The sequence below is a fragment of the Mus pahari genome, chromosome 4 (genome assembly GCF_900095145.1).
Source record: "Mus pahari chromosome 4, PAHARI_EIJ_v1.1, whole genome shotgun sequence".
Lineage (NCBI taxonomy): Eukaryota > Metazoa > Chordata > Mammalia > Rodentia > Muridae > Mus > Mus pahari.
The window spans coordinates 30322348-30335412 of record NC_034593.1 but is presented as its reverse complement, the minus strand read 5'-3'; the positions used below and the strand labels follow the sequence as shown (position 1 = coordinate 30335412).

The 13065-nt window shown below is 39.7% G+C and overlaps 1 long non-coding RNA gene across 1 annotated transcript; it reads right to left on the bottom strand.

Moving 5' to 3' along the window:
* Window positions 1-360: 360 nt before the first annotated feature.
* Window positions 361-12677, bottom strand: LOC110320631. Its single transcript, XR_002380469.2, has 3 exons — window positions 12520-12677; window positions 6567-6700; window positions 361-1524 (listed from the first exon to the last, which is right to left on the bottom strand). It is a non-coding gene; the product is annotated as an uncharacterized LOC110320631 (long non-coding RNA).
* Between the last annotated feature and the right edge of the window lie 388 nt (window positions 12678-13065).

Here is a 13065-nt window from a genome sequence, read left to right as displayed (position 1 = left end):
CCAATAGCTGACTGTGAGCATCCACTTCTGTGTTTGCCAGGCACTGGCATAGCCTCACAGTAGATGGCTATATTAGGGTCCTTTCAGCAAAACATTATTTATATATAAAACAAATAATACTGAGTCTCGGTGATAGATTACCTGGAAACTAGAATTTGAGATTTAAGAAATTAAGATTAGTGTGTATCTGATTAGTCATTCATAGTGCATTAACTTATTGCTGATAAAATTCTTTTGCTGCCAAAAATTTATCATTTTCATTCAATAACCATACCTGACAATATACCTTACAATGGGACATAGCATAATTCACCGTATTGTGGCAGTCTACCTTTAATTAGATAACATGCAATAACAGGATTCTTAACAAAAGTCCTTTATTCTGAAGGCTGGTTTACAGCAAGTCAAGAGCAATTCTAAGTGGGCCAAGAAAGACTTTATGGCTTATATTTCAATTTATATAATTAAATATATTTGCAATATTTAAATACTGTCCAAACTTGTTTTTTTTTATTGATACAACTGAACTTACAATATTGTCATAAAACTATGAACAGAGTCTTTGGAGAGGAGGAAAGCAATAATGGGGGAGGGAGGAGAGGTGCGGTGCATTTAAATATATTAGCCAGGTTGAAGCATGCAAAAGATAAGACAGATACAGTGAATTAATATGACAAAGGTATTGAATTTACCCACTACAAGTTTACATACTTGGCCACAAAAATATTAGCAAACACCAATTTGAAGTCTAGTAAATGGCCCTAATTCTGACTTTGACATGAGATGCAAAACTCTCTTTGCACTTGGAGGATTAGCTTCACTGGTTGGGTTACAGCATCGTTAAATAAGTGGGGTCAGTATAAGCTTACTACCCACACCACAAAAGACAATGTTAGAAACGTGCTCTCCTGGTTGCTCTGTGACTTAAAAAGTACTAATGGATTAACAGAGGTCACTGAAGGACCAAAATTCCTTGATATTCACATTAACTTTCCCCACGAAAAGCTTCAAATATAATCTAATAAAAAAAATAGAGTTCTCATGGCAAATCTTTAGCATAATTTACAGAAGCAGATTTAAATAGAAGAGTCCCAAACCACACTCATCTTACACTACACATAACCAAGAGTGACCCCTTTCTCTACCTTGATATTAAAGTACAGTGGCCTCAGCAAAGGCTGCAATGCCACCAGGAGTCCTATGATCAGAAGAGACAAACAAGACAAAGAGATTGTTACTATCGCTTTATCTCCAAATTTTAATATATTCACATTCAAATTAAAGAGAGAGGAGAAGGGTTCATATAACTGCCTGTTTCCCATGGACTCTGAGAAAGTCTCAATTCCTCCAGAGATTTCAGAAAGTAACTGGCCTTTTATAACTGGATGGTGACTCCAAACCTGAGGACCAGTGAACTTGTTCCACAAAGTCCTACTGTCCCTTTAACAAGTAGATGAGTCCATTGGCGAGAGAGTCAAGATGCTCCTGTCATTGGTATAGAATGGATCCGATGCATTCCACAACCTGAAAGGAACAATAAGAGGAAAGTTGGGCTCACTATAATCGATGATCAGTTGAAAAACAAAACAAAACAAAACCAGGATCTAGAATAAAATGTAAGACTAAAATACAATTTATATTTTAAAATAATCACTGATTCATTTCTAAATGCTAAAGAGTTCCTCAGATTAGTACTGAATCCTGTTCTAGATTATAGAAAAACTTGAGAAAACTTATGCTGTAGTCATACAGAAATTAGCTCCAATCTATGTATTCATGATTAGTGCCAGTTTCTAGGTGGTAAACATAATGTGCTTTTTAAATCTCAATAATAAGAAGTAAGTATACTATTAAGAACTGCACATGTCTAGGTGCTAGGGAGACCGATGCAAACACAGAACATGTTTGGACTTGATGGATCCACATAAGAAGCTGAGCAGGTGGGGAACAACTGAGGAAGGCACTGACTCCTACCTCTGGTTTCCACACATACACACACACACACACACACATACACACATGCACACGCACATGCATGTGCACACGCACACAAATAAGAAGGTATATGTACACCAGACACAAAACAGCAAAAGTAAAAAAATGTTTAGTTATAATGAAAAATAAACTTGTACTTTGACATTACAGAAAAATAAACAAACAAACAAAACTACCAAAAGTCTTGGAATGAAATAGCAAACATTCATATTATTATAGGTCACTTTTTTTTTTCAAAATTTTTATTAGATATTTTTTTCCTTTACATTTCAAATGCTATCCCGAAAGTTCCCAATACCCTCTCCCCACCCTGCTCCCCTACCCACCCACTCCCACTTCTTGGCCCTGGCATTCCCCTGTACTGGGGCATATAAAGTTTGCAATACCAAGGGGCATCTCTTCCCAATGATGGCCGACTAGGCCATCTTGTTCTACATATGCAGCTAGAGACACGAGATCTGGGGGGTGCTGGTTAATTCATATTGTTGTTCCACCTATAGGGTTGCAGACCCCTTCAGTTCCCTGGGTACTTTCTCTAGCTCCTCCATTGGGGGCCCTGTGTTCCATCCAATAGCTGACTGTGAGCATCCACTTCTGTATTTGCCAAGCACTGGCATAGCCTCACAAGAGACAACTATTTCAGGGTCCTTTCAGAAAAATCTTGTTGGCATATGCAATAGTGTCTGCATTTGGTAGCTGATTATGGGATGGATCCCTGGGTGGGGCAGTCTCTGGATGGTCCATCCTTTCATCTCATCTCCAAACTTTGTCTCTTGTAACTCCTTCCATGGGTATTTTGTTCCCCATTCTAAGAAGGAACGAAGTATCCATACTTTGGTCTTCCTTCTTCTTGAGTTTCATGTGTTTTGCAAATTGTATCTTGGGTATTCTAAGTTTCTGTGCTAATATCCACTTATCAGTGAGTGCATATCAAGTGAGTTCTTTTGTGATTGGGTTATCTCACTCAGGATGATACCCTCCAGATCCACCCATTTGCCTAAGAATTTCATTAATTCATTGTTTTTAATAGCTGAGTAGTACTCCATTGTGTAAATGTACCACATTTTCTGTATCCATTCCTCAGTTGAGGGAAATCTGGGTTCTTCCCAGCTTCTGGCTATTATAAATAAGGCTGCTATGAACATAGTAGAGCATGTGTCGGGATATGTGCCCAGAAGAGGTATTGCTGGATCCTCCGATAGTAATATGTCCAATTTTCTGAGGAACCACCAGACTGATTTCCAAAGTGGTTGTACAAGCTTGCAATCCCACCAACAATGGAGGAATGTTCCTCTTTCTCCACATCCTCGCCAGCATCTGCTGTCACCTGAGTTTTTGATCTTAACCATTCTGACTGGTATGAGGTGGAATTTCAGGGTTGTTTTTATTTGCATTTCCCTGGCTGAGGATGAAGGCCCAAAGAGACCCTGTCCAAGAAGCTCTGTTGCTTCTGTCGCCCATGTGCTCTCAAGGGATCCCAAGGTCCTGGGTGTGCTAGGGGGCCTGAGGTATGGAGAGTCCGCTGGGGACCTTTGGAGCCTCCCCCATGTTCAAGCAGAAGATGATGCACAGCTTGCACCGACTAGAACAAATCCCCACCTCTGGTCAGGCGGGGTCCCACAACAGAAGAATGGATACAGAAAATGTGGTTCATTTATACAGTGGAATACTACTCAGCTGTTAAGAACAAGGACATCATGAGTTTTGCAGGCAAATGGATGGAACTAGAAAATATCATCCTGAGTGAGGTAACTCACCCAAAAGGATATATGTACTCACTAAGTGGATTGTAGCCCCACCCCCCCCCCCAAAAAAAGGTACAGAATTCCAGAATGCACAACACAGAACTCAGGAAGGCTAACAAACCGAAGGGCCCAAGTGAGGATGCCTCAATCCCACCTGGGAGATGAATGCAACCACAGGAGGAGGGGGGAGGAAGTGAGGGAGGGACCTGGGTGGGAAAGGTGACAGAGAGGGGAAGAGGGGAACATGATCAGGTAATGGGGGAAGAGGGAACAGGACTGAAGCCCTGAGGGCCCGCAGAAGGAAACAATATTCTTTACTGGTAACCGCCTACACTCCAATGGAGTTAACTGTTCAATTCTAATCAGCAGGAAACCATTAGTTTTCCCCTTTGCAAACATTGCTTACACACAGAAAAATCTATCAGGTGATGTATCCTTTGTTTTTCATCTTTCAAAACACACATGCATGTATTCATGTTAAATATTACTTTTAAAGAATATTAAACACCGGATACACCGATTAGCTAATGGTTTCTTCCTTGCCCTCACACTCCTTTCCCAGGGCCTTCAACATGCTAGGAAAGTGCTTTACCAGTCAACTACATACCTCATCCCTGTTTTACTTTTGAATTTTGAGGCAGGCTCACTCTAAGTTATCTAGGCAGGCCTTGATTTGGCAACCCTTCTGCCTCTGGTTGCCAGTGTATATTATGACGATGGTTAAAGTATTAACTGTCACATGACAATCTAGAATCATCAAGGAGACGACCTGTGGGCATGTCTGTAGGATTATCTTGATTATATTAATTGATGGAAAATTGAAACTGTGTGTGGATCAATGGAAACCAACCACCCACCACCGACAACAATAAGATTAGCAGAGCATGCATTTATCTGTCTGCTGACTCTGGATGCAATGTACCAGGATGAGCTGTGCCTGTGAACTGTAGGCAGAACTGTGAGCACTTTCTTAAGTGCTTTTGTCATAGGCTCACTGACATTAACACGGAAGGAAACTAAGACGATCACAATGCCAGACCTTTGTTTTGTTTTTGTTTTTCTGTTTTTTTTTTTTAAGAGTCTCATTCAGTGGTTCAAGCTCAAACTAAGATCCCCTTGTCCCAAATTCTCAAGTATCTATGACTAACAGTAGGAAATTCATTATGACTAGAAGTAAAAATTCACAGAGATGTCAAGTCAGTGCTGAAATAGAGCTCCATAGGATGGAATGTCCTATGTATGTCTTTCGCACAGAACCATGGAAAGCTCATTTCCCTTGGAAACTGAGCTTACCATAGGATACACTCCCTTAACTAAGTTAAAACATGTACAGAGTCTTTTGTGTCTGGATAGCAGACAGGCCCATGTGCATAGCGAAGTTGTTCTGTCTCCAGAGATGCTCAGTATTGCTAATGGTGAAGGAGCCCTGAGTTGCCACATCTTGTACTTACTGCAGGGCTCAGCCTTTCCCTGTCCCTTCAAACTGGATATGAGACACAAATGTAGAATAGAGGCTGTTCCATATCAAAACATAAATGCTAAAACTATTTTATGCATCTATGTAGAAACTATGCTCAAGTTTGATCCAATGGGCTACAGTAACTTTCACACAGCCCCCTGAAAACCACCAACTAGCTCTGTGCCTTGGGAACATGTGCACAGCCTTTTTGGATTGCTTAGCCAGAAGGAGTAGAGAATGACAACAGTAGCAGAGGTATAATCCGAGATGCTGACAGCCCAGGAAGCTAATTGGTGCCTGCCAGAAAAAGAATTAATTACTAGAGCAAACATTTTATTAGGAAAAAGCACCTTAGAAAAAAAGAATACTGCATAATTCTCAGTAAACAGAAATATTGACAGTAATAACCACCTTTAAGAAGACACAAATCCAATAACTCCCAGGCACATTCTCAGGGGACAGTTAGAAAACAGCAGTACAAAGCAGCAACTCAGAACCTACAACTGACTGCAAGAAAGCAAGGGAAACAGGGGAAGGTTCATTTAACATTAATTCTAGTCTTTTTAATCATGGGCAGTATATGTATTTCTACTAAAGACAACTTTCTATCTGAAGAAAAAACTATGTAGAAGTTCTAATGCACCATCTTAATCTAAACTTCATCTTGGTTCTAAGCAATAAAGAACGTTATTAGGTAAAATAGTAGTATAAGACCTTTCTGAAATATCTTTTGTGAAAATTATTACTTAGGAACATGAGGAGAACCATCTTATATTCTTTTTAAATGTCTGTGTTTAAGATAGCAATATCCCAGTACATTTATCTGTTCACCGCAATCCATTTATATAGTATGAAATTACTACTACATTACAGCAATATTTTGGATCATATTGTTAGCATTTTGTCTAAGCTCTGCCTCACAGTTACCTGGCAACAGCCAAGTAAGTACTCCTGACTCACTACACAGGCTGCTGGCCCTCCTTGCTCTTGTCTCCCCGGCCCTGCTCCGTCCTCTCGTCCCTTCCCCCTCTCTCCATGTGTCAGGGCCTGCCTCTACTACTCTTCTCTCTCTCCCTGCTCCCTCCCTCCTTGTAATCACAAAAAGAGGTAGGAAGGCAATAACAAACACCAGACCCCAACAGAGAATAAAACAGGAGTACAGGTGAAATAATAGTGAAAACAGTTACACGCCAAGGAAGAGCGCCATGCACACACACCTAGTCACTGAGGTTTAGAAAGGCTAAACAAGTAATTCCCTCTCAGGATGGAGTCTCCTCAAAGATGCCTTCTCTTACTTTACGTGAAAGGATCACACCAAAAAGTTACAAAGTGACATCTCAAATGAAAGAGTAACTGCTGTGTCATACCTGCTGATATGGTTGGGACTACACCGTCCTATGACTCGTTCCAGCACTCTTCCAACAGATGCACACGGGGTCTCTCCTTCTGGGAAACAGCATATGGAGTCCAAGCACTTGACACTTGAATGTGTTTCAGCAAGCTGCAGAGGAAGAGCCAGTTAGTTATCCACAGATCCGGACTCACAAAACCATTGAGAAATTAAAACAAGTACTTTAAAACTGAAAGAGACTGATACAAACATACACAGTTTATTAGAATAAGGAATGTACAGGACTCTTAGAGTATAATATATGCATTTAACATCCCCCTGTTCTAATCAGAAGCCTAGCTAACTAATGGTATAAAAATGAATAGACAGGCATTTCCATCTGCAAAGGTTTATTATTTTGCACTTCATGATTTGCTATGGTCAAGTTGGCTTATGTCAACTACTTAGGAAGGCCATGAACTCTGATTCATCTTTGGAATTGCTACGATGATGACTGAAGAACAATTGCCTAGCAACAGTGGATATGAGACTCTCTTGACGACTGGGAAATAACAATCTCAACTAGATTAACAGTAAGAACTTTAGTAGCATTTCTTATGTGCCAAAACTAAATATCCTGCACACAGTTACTCTATCCTCATTTACTTTATCTTAATATGCTAAACAACTCTAAGATGTCGCCTTTGCCCATTAGCAACTTATCTTTTTTTTTTTTTTTTTTTTTTTTTAAAAACAGTGAGCAGGTGGCACATGGATCAAAATTTGTCAAGCAAGCTGGTAGCACTATTAAGGTTTAAAGTTGAATTTATCAGATTTCTAAGATTTCTGATTCAGGCATAAATAGGTTCAGCAAGGTAACTCAATTCAATATTATAACAACTTTAACTATTAAAATGATGGTATATGGTCTGGTCACATGGCTCAATGAATCCCAACCCTAGTTTTACGAGTCAAAAGTTCTGTCTGTCTGTCTGTCTGTCTGTCTGTCTGTCTGTCTGTCTCTCTCTCTCTCTCTCTCTCTCCCTCCCTCCCTCCCTCTCTCGGCTCTCACTCACTAGTCCTGGATGGCTTGGAACTCACTGAGTAGATCAGGCTGGCTCTGAAATCACAAAGATCTACCTATACCTTCTGAGTGCAAGTTTAAAAACTTACTTGAATTTATTTTTCTTTATGTATATAATATCCTGTATGATACATTTTTAGAAGATACAGAGAAGAGACTAAACTTGGTAAAGCTCACATCTACAAGGTTGGGAGTCACCACGTGCCATGTGAGGGATGGTTACAGAGGACACTGAGAACCCACAATGGACAGACAGATGGGAGATGTAAATAACCAGATATCTGGAAACCAAGTCAATGGTGGAGTGCTACAGTATCCATGTATGGAGTCTCTGCCTATTCCCTGGTGTGGGAGGTAGAACAGGGTATCTTATTTGCTAAGTGTCTGGTTGCACCTAACCGCTGGGCTCTGCTAAGTATTGAGAAAGCAAACCTCACATGTTCTTTAATTTAAGCATCCTTGTTTTAGGACTTAGTTTAACACAACTTTCCTTTAATTGTGTTCTGTGAGATGTTTACATACACATTTCATTTTTAAAAGGAGAGGGGTTTCTATGACTAAGTAAGTACTTTGGGAAATAATCCAACAAAGCCTTAAACAGGCTTTTAGACAGTCAGGAACTATGCTCAAGCCTCAGCTGGTAGAGCTTGAGACCACCATTCTACAATTTCTGTCATTTTTTTCACACAATGTATTTCAGCCATATTCTTTCTTCTCCCCCAACTTCTCAAAGACTCTCCCTACCCACCCAACTTCATTTCTCTCTCCCTTAAAAAAACAAGCAAAACCCCAGTAAAACCACACACACACACACTTTTGTGTTGACCAACTACTTAAAAACCTGTTTCCCTTACCTGACCAAGAACCATGAACTACCTAGCACAGAAGGGACATACATTTATACCAAAGGAATCTGGAATCTGGGTGATGCTGTCTTGGGCAGAAGGCTCTCATCAATTCCCAGTCTGTGCTCCCACAAGATCAAGCTATGTTCCTGAAGGGAGGGTGCTCCTCTATGTGTTCCACACCAACCAATGTGGGCACTGCAGTTCATGTTAGTGGGCCGGGCTCAGGTTAAATACCACTATCTCCAACTGGAAGGACCCTCTGAGTTCTGTTTCTGACTTCTGAAGCATCTCTTGAATGGTTCAAGCCCTGACTGTCAACTGAAGAAGGTAGAGGCAGCTGTCTGATGGGGCAACCTGGACTCATCTACTGAGATGAGGGTAGGGTGAGAAGTCAGAGCAGCATCGTGATGCACAGGGACACTGGGGGCTCAGCCTGTCGATGGGCATGAAGGAAGTGCTTCTGGGCTGGTAGATACAGAGTTAAGAAAAGCTTGAAAACAATTTGACAAACTAACTCTGTAACAGTTAAATCTAATAAGTTTCTTTTGAATCAGGGATTATTTTCTATGTATTATATTTTTAGTAATTCAGTTTTATCACAAGCATAACAATATGGGTACTTGAAGGACAGGATATTTAAAAAAAAAAAAAAAACCACAAAACTGATGTTTTAACAATTCATTCAGGAAGTATTGAGCTATTCCAAGAATTTGAGAGGAAGGGTTTGTCTGGAACTTCTAAGTTTAATGTCCCATACTCTGCTTATAGCTGCTGTTCAACTAGCTGAGAAGGATCTCCTGAAAGTCACACCCACAGGTCACCTGGGTGTTTGCGTCCATCTATGTGGTGATGAATGCTTGAATCTGTATCTGGATTCAGGTAGATGTCTTACATCACTTAAAACCTATGGCTAAATGTTAAATCCTAGACACCCAAGAGAGCAACATGTCAAAACTATTATATAATATCCTCTTTTAGATCTAGTGAGTGAAATAAAAGTAGCCCCCCTGCAAAATATGAAAAACAAAAGAAATAGTAACAACAAAGATTCAGGTGCATTGTAAATGGTGACTACTGGAAGCTATCTCTAGAAAGCCTGCTCCTGGTCCAGCAAACCATCCATAAAGCTTTTCTAGGGCACATCACCTATCTCAGCATTCAGGCTAAGCTCAGATAGAACCTAGAGCCACAGCAGTCAAGTGTAATAGGGGTGGGAACAGAGTTTCATTTCACTCAAAGTAACAAGAGGGAAGGTTCTTATTTTTTAGGATATATGAAAACCACAAAAAGTAATGGTGTGAGATGGCATTTTCTGTACTATAACTAGCTTGGACGACAGCAGGCATTTTGATAATGAAGTAGCCAGCCTCACTCTCCACCATGCCCTCTCCCCGAGGTCCTAGGCAAGAGCCCCAAACCCACCCCATGGCAGCTCAGCATGGCTGTGGCTGCCCAGTGAAAAATAGCCATACTTATCAACCTAAACTTCTGAAATAAATTCTCACTTACTGCTCTCATTCCATGTTAATGGATGAATGCTGAGGTTTTGTTAGTTACCAAACAACTTCCTTAAATCTCATGTTAGAAAGCTGTCTTAACATCTTAAATAGTTCATTTTATCAACTAAAGGTTTTTAAATTTTAAGTAAGAATTTTCAAGTTATTAACTGTATTAGGACTTTTACCCATAACATAAATATATATATGAGAGATATACATCTCACATACATGAGATATATATTTTTGTGAGAAACCTTGTCTAGATTTAAGGTTTGCTTTTAGAGAATTTGTCTTCTTTTTTATGTGAAATCAACAATTATAAATTATTGCTGACTTTCAATTTTTTGCTAAGAATTTCAAGTTCTCAAGAGCAAGCTAGATTTTTATCTCCTCATACAGCAGTTAGAGATAGCTCAGGATGCCTGGCCATCTCATTCTAAAACCCCTGAAACTAGAATCTGTTTCCAGATTATATTTTTCTTCATCCCCTTTCTGTTCTCCTTCCCTCCAAGCAAAACAAACACCTCCAAAATGGTAAAACTCTGAAAGACATTTACAAATGTAAATGAAATAGTCCCATGTTTGTCTGGGAACTTTCTAAAGAGGTATTTCTACACATGTTGTCTCATTTCAACACAAAAATAAAAGTATAATAAAAACAATATTGAGTGGGAGCTGGGAAGAGGACTCAGCAGGCAGAAAGCTTGCTGTGCAAGCATGAGAACTGCAGTGGAGTCCAGAATCCACAGAGAAGCCCCGGGGGGTGCCAGTCTGTCTGTAATAGCAGTACTGGGAAAGTGGAGACAGAGACTGCTGTTTCTAGAGTGAGCTGGCTGGCTACACCAAATGAGATAGGTAGGGAACACTAGACTGAGAGACCCTGCTTCAGTGGACAAAGTGCAGAGACTGACCGATGACTCCAAGGACTGCCCTGGGAAGTCCACACACCAACATGCCCAAGCATTCTCATACACATGCACACACACTCCTCATATGCACACACACCATGAAAAGATAAAACTAAACGAAAATTTATATTGATTATATAAACATTTTTATAACTGTCTTTTTCCTATTTTCAAAGGAGACCTTTTATATATGAGTGGAAATTTATAGTTTGGGTAAGGAAGAGCATCAGTATTTGTGAAACATTAAAATTCCCCATTACAATGAAAAGGTTAAGTCATGGGTGGAAAGGAGAAAATCTGCTTAAAAATTTCGGGGTCTCATGAAGCCCAGGCTGGCCTTGAACTTGCTAAGTAGTCAAGGATGACATTGAACTTGTTCCTGATCTTTCTGACTCCATATCTTGAGGACTAAGATTGACAATACATGCCACCATGCCTAGTTTATGCAGTGGTGGGAATGACCCAGGGCTTTGTGCAGGCTAGGCAAGTACTCTACCACCTGACTACATTCCCAGCCACCTGACTATAAATTTTTGTAACACATCAAATCAAAATGAAAATTCAGAATTCCTTTGACTTTCTTCTGAATTACTACTACTGTTACTACTAATAATTGAGAACTAGTTAACTACCCTCACTCAGGGCAATTCACTAAAGAAATCTAATTTTAAAATCTGACTCATAAATAATTCATATTTTTCTAATATTGTACTTGTTCTATAATCTGATTTATAGGAAAACTTAAAGATTTAGTCTTAAAGTGACAATTATAGCCTAAGGAAAGATAGAATTATTGGTGATAAGATTTATAATTACTACAAACCAAAATATTGTTCATTTCCCAATTATGTCTAGTAGTAGCTTAGATTTATTCTTCAAAGGGGGAGTAAACTATTCCCCATAACTAGAGTTTTTAGATGTACTTTTTAGACTTATTTAGTCTATGTATATGAGTGTTTTGCCTGTATGTATGTGTGTATGTGTGTATGTAGTACACTATGTACAGGCCTGAAGATGGTTCTGAGTCATCACGTGGGCGCTAGGAACCAAACCCAGATCCTCAGCAAGAACAGGAAGAACTGAACCATCTCTCCAGCCCCAACAATCTTTTTCTTTTTAATAGATAAAACTATGAAAATCTGAGAAGAATAAATCTGCTAAATGCCAGTTAATGGAAAGCTACTCACTAAATATAAGCACACTTGCTCATTTAATAATTCAACTCAAAAGTATGGAGAACTTCAGTAACTCAGTGTCTATATTAAAATGTATAAAAATATAGATGATTACAACTTCAAAGGGGATAATGATTTCAGGATGGGCAAGGCATGCCATACTTTCAAAAAACAGTGGAGAGGAGTAATTTCTTGAATGTCAGACAATAGGCTGTGAAAATATCTTACTATGATAGAATCTGAGGTGAAACATGGTTTATCACTCCATATCCAAACAAATGTAAAATGAGAAATTCAGGGGTAAAAATTAAAAAAAAGTTAAGGGATACAAACAAGGAAGAGAACTAAACCGAAGCAACATCCAAGGCACAGTGAAGAGTGGGTACAGTGAAATGAAATGTGATGTTGATTCTCCATGGATGCCCAAGCATGAGAATGCAGTGCACGAGTCCCCAGGAGGCCCAGTAAAGTACTACCTAGTGCACGCAACCTCTGTCCTGCTGGCTGCCAGCCTCAGCTAGCAGGTGCCTACTGTCCTCCCCTCTGTGCTGGCTTTCAGCAGATTCATATGCTGAGCCGACTGAACCCTTATCTTCTTCCATCTAGAAGGACAGAAAATCGGTAAGTCTCATATTCAGAACAATACTCTCACTGTATAACTTAAAACCAAAGCAGTAAGTTGGGTCTACAGTCTGTGAGGCATAGACGAAAGTTCACAAACAGCACAGTTACTGTCACAGGACAGGAGGAGCCAAGGAGCTGCTTTGAGAATACAGCAAAGCATACCATACGAAGCCATGAGTGCAAAGCTCTAAGAAGCACACGGGCTAGTAAAAATCAAGTCTCCTTTAGTTAAATTCTATTTCTTCTGTAAAATTCAGAGCCATCAGGACTTCAGCATTTATTTTCTCACCCTTACACTCTCATCTTAGGACACTGCTCTACTTTTAACTGAACTGTAGAACAGAAGGGCCATGTGACCTATAAACAGCACATGTGAAAAAGGGTTGTGATTTACTTGT